Source organism: Cupressus sempervirens, chromosome 3 (assembly GCF_028749045.1).
Source record: "Cupressus sempervirens isolate cs-2001-9-10 chromosome 3, ASM2874904v1, whole genome shotgun sequence".
Lineage (NCBI taxonomy): Eukaryota > Viridiplantae > Streptophyta > Pinopsida > Cupressales > Cupressaceae > Cupressus > Cupressus sempervirens.
Genome location: NC_143120.1, coordinates 471,873,829 through 471,878,953, shown reverse-complemented (window position 1 = coordinate 471,878,953; position 5,125 = coordinate 471,873,829).

Sequence of the window (5,125 nt, the reverse complement as noted above, 5' to 3'; positions counted from 1 at the left end):
ATTACTATGTAATGTTTACAACCTGGTTACAATCTGTAATCCCTTACAACTCAATATCATCGCAAGAATCAGTTATCACATCACACCTTATGAAAATCCCTAACCCTAAGCCTTTTTTATACAACATTTTTCTTGCTTTAGGGCTATAATTAATTACAACATATCACACAATGAAAAGTGTATAATACATTCCTGATCAGTCACACTTATCAACACTCACATGTCATTTAATGTTTCATTTATCTTGAGTAGATAATCTTCTACCTTTTCATTGTCACCCATTTTCAATTCTCCAAGCCTTTCTTTCAAAGTTTGTATTTTTGCTTCCTCAACGCTATCAATTCCATGATAAGTATTCATTGACTTGTTCCATACTTCTTTAGATGATTTAAAATGCATTATCTTCATGAAAACATCTTTAGACAAATTGTTAATAATTGCAATTTTTTCCTTCATATAAATTTCATATTCCTTCTTATCATATGATCTGTAGGTAAGGTATTAGGAATATTGTAACCATTAACAATTGAAGCCCACACATCAACATTGGTTAACAACAAATAAGTTTTCATCATGCATTTCCAAAATGTATAATCTAATCCATCAAAGATGGGTACCTTAAAAGAACTATCTTGAGCTATTAAAAATAAGTATTCCACAACCCAAGATCTAGGTAAAGGTACAAGTGTGTTTACATTTTTATAAAGGAAAAGGTCAACAACACGAAAATTACTATAATTTAATGACATAGAAGTGGCATTTGTGTTTATAATTTGAAGATGATGTAAACTAATAAATTGTGTAAAACTCGATGAAGTTTATGCCTAAAATATTTTAGACTTTTTTTGAGCAAGCATTTATGCATTTTTTTTAAAGTTTGTTTTTTAGTTGTTGAAAAATACAAGGTGTAGTTCATGCCAAACAAGTATATGCAAAAAATTATTTTTTGCTTTGAATTCAAAATAGGTTATAGATGACATGCATAGCTAGTGAAAAAAAAAGGTTTTTCAATGTATATTTTCTTCGTTATAAGTATTTGAACTCAAAATTTTTAGAAATCAATAATTTTTTTCTCTCTCAAAGTTCCCCCATCAAACCTAACACCTTCTTGAATATATATATATATATATATATTCTTGAAGATGACTCTTTCCTCTAATGCTAAATATAAATTTTAATTTTTTTGATATGATTTACTATTTTTTTTTCTTTTTTGAAGCAATGTCTTTTCTCAATTGTTAAAAATACACGCTTGCAATGTTTTGAAGTTATAACATATTATAACTAATCAAAACACAATGAAATGTATATGTCCATGATCTTGACACCATGAGGTATAAAAGGATATTTTTAGTTTTTGAAGAAAGTTGAGTTTTGATGGAGAAATGAACATCGACCGAAATAGGTCAAATGCCCTCTACTATGACATGTATATGTACTTTTACCCACATACCCAACATTATTAGACATGATACAAGGAACCTTGCTTTGACACCACTTGCTGCAATACCAAATTCACAAAGAGGGGGAGGGGATGATTAAGTGGTACATACAATTTACTTGAACACCAATTATAACTTGGAAAACATAATGAAGTAATCCAATGGACAAGATACATAATTCACAACAAGATGATGCATGGTTTATAGTAGAAAACTCCATAGGCTGAAAAACCATGACTTTCAATTCTATCTTTTATTAAGCCTTTATAGAAATCCATTTTAGAGCTACAACTCTGGGAATCACCAATACCCTTAACATTTAGGAGCACCTACCTCAAGGAACACCCATCCCTTACTTCTAAAGCACCCATTTCACAAAAATTATAAAAGTACCTACTTCCTTTACACAAGATAAAGAATCATATAATCACATGGTTACTCTATTACAAATCAAATTACCGAGTACAAATTTGATTCAAAAGTTATACATCATTTTTTTTTTGCATACATTATCTTCAAAGTTCCTATAGAAAGCCATCTACAACAATAAACATTAATAGTTCCAAATCTTCATATGAACTCAAATCTGATATATAATTATCCCTGTCAATAATCACTGTTATATTATGTATCAATTAACGATATTAAAATCTAGATAAGTAATCACTAATATTTGTTCACTTGAAACCAATCAACACTTCTAAAATATGTATCTACATCTCATTATCCACTCTATAAAAAAATTCTACCACTATTCCAATCTAAATTCATGACAAATATTGAACCAAACATAATACTTCATGTTAATTTCACCCAAACTTACAACTTCATTGCATTACTAAACCTTTTGATATATTTGCAATAATTAACCAAAATAGGTATAAGATAATAATTATCTTACTATTCCTCTGACATTATCAACATTCCATTTCAATTAAGGATTCCTTGCATTCATTTGATATTTCATTTGAATAATTACTTTTTCAGTTCTTCGTATCTTGAACACATGAACCCTCTCTATTACAGATTAATTAATTTTTTATATGCACTCTTTTTATTATCCACTATAGTTTTCTTACACATGTAATGTAGAAAGTAGTTTATACAATTTAATGATTAAATTGTTATAAATAAAATTGTCATGGTAAATTGATTCTATTCATGTTAGTTTTCTATAGTAAATCAATTCAAAATTCTCTGTTTACAAACCCATACAACTAAGTGATTTACATTTGAAATATTTTGTATTTAAATCGATTCCAAACAAAAATCAATTTTCTTTTTCTTTTGAAAATAATCGGTCTTTTACAAATATGGCTCTTTATCATTCCTTATAAGATTTAAATCAATCGTAACATGTTAATGATCTCCTTTAACAATAGATCAAAAATTATATTTAGTTTACGATTTGATCTCAAATCAAATTAGCTTCCATCAAAATCTTTTTTACTCTAAGTTGATATCTTTATCTAAGTTAATTAAAATATATTTAATTTATAAAGACTTTAAAACAAAGAAACAACTTTTTTAAATGTTGGTTATGTAAGATTAGTTTCTCAAGAATAATCTCATAGTCAATTGAAATTAATAGAAGATATTTATTCTTCTTCTTCTTCTTTTTTGTATATATCATGTTTTAATTAATAACCATGACATATCTTCTTTGAATAGAATGATTTTCTAGAATTTAGACTCTGAATAAATCACAATTAAAATTGAAGTAAAATTGTTGATATATGGTGACTAATCATGAATGTATTGTACACTTTTCATAATTCTTTGGTAATTTTTGGCCGACATGTTGTAATTAATTATAAGCCTAAAGTGAAAAAATCTTGTATAAAAATGGCTTAGGGTTAGGGATTTCATAGTGTGTGATGCAAAAATTTCTTCTTATGGCGGTATTGAGATGTAAGGGATTATAGATTGTAATAAGGTTGTAATCACTAGAGGGTAATAATATCATACTTATTTGGTGGACGTAGCCCAAGGATTGGAGGAACCACCTTAAATCTTGGTGTCATGTGTTCTCTTCTGTGTGATTTATTATTTTCTAATAATGGTTATATTTGCATGTAATTGTTATTTCTATAAGTGGTTAATCCTAACAAAAATTCTCATATCTCCATTCCTACAGTCATTTGTAAATATTGTTCCTATAGGTGAGCAGAAGTACCTCAATCCCTTGTAGAAACTAAATTTAACCATATAAAGGTTATATAAAAAAAAAACACATAAGAAGTTGAATGTAATATGTAAATAATCATAAATTGGTCATTATTTCTTTAAATGATAAATACCAAAACTAAATAATCAAAAAAAATTGCTTAGCATAAAAAAAACTTAGATATTAGGGGATTGATTTCTCATAACATCAATACATCTTCCTTCCCTAAAGTCAAGTCCATGATTAGAGGTATTGAGCAACTACACATAAGTATAATTATTATTTAGAAACATTTTGTAAATCTTCATGTCCCTTCATTATTAGTTGATCTAGTTGTACATTGTCTCACTCCACTTGATGATGTGGATAAGATTCCCTATGACGAGGGTACCTAAAGTAAGATTAAATATCTTGTATGTATTGAGAGCCTTGATGATACAAAGACTCCAGTTATAGGTCCTACTTATCTAGTTGAGATTATTTATATTGTTATTTGATGCAAGAGCATCCAATGGTGTTAGGCCAATCCCATATCATGCAAAATATGTCTAGTGATGGATTTTTTTTGATGTGTTTACAATTCTAGACACCCATTTGGTAAAATTAGAGATTCTAACTCTCAAATTTCCACTATTACTTTTAAGGTCATCATTTTTGCACACATGAGGATTTTTTGACAAATGCAAAATATAGGAAAATGAGCTATTTTGTTGGAGGGACACAATTATGAAGAATTGGGGGATGCAAGTCTAAGGGGAGGTTGTAATTAAAAATTTAAGCACTCTAGAAAAATAATTAAGTCAAAATTTCTTACCATTTGAAAGTTATTGCAGTTTGAAGTTGCTAAAAGAGCTCCTAGAAACCCTTCAGAGTCAAATTTGAGGCACTAAATGGCCTTGTACAACCCCTAAAAATGGGGAAGAATCGTAGGACCATGGGGCTATAGAGAACTCAAAGATCTTTTCGATGATGTAAACAATTCATCAATAAAAGCCTAAGATAAAAATTATGCTTTCTAAAAGTTGGGCCACTTTTTCAAGAACCTTCTATTTTTGCACCTACTTCTAATTTGTATTACAAATATTACATTTTGGCACTCGACCACCAAATGTTATAAGGTAAAAAATTTCATTCTTGGCCCTAACCCTAAAATAGGCTATACAAGGAAATTTTTGGGGTAGCTAGGGAGAAGGTGCGATGAGATGGATTAGTCTCCAATTTCTGATAATATTGTAGCTTATATGGCATATAGTTAGGTATTTTTAGATTGTAATGCACACAATAACTTCTTATTTCAGAAAATAGAAATTTCCTTTTCTACTGTGTTCATTTCAATCCCAAGTTGTGCCCTCATTATGTGGTAAGATCACCAATTGTGAGGCAGTTTGCACTAGGACTGCACTAGGACTGTGATTCTGGGTTGTGAGATAAGTGTGAAAGTGTCACCATGAAGGAATCATGATTAAAGAGATAGAGGTATTACAAAAGAGGGTTTTAGAGCCCTCTAGATTCAAGT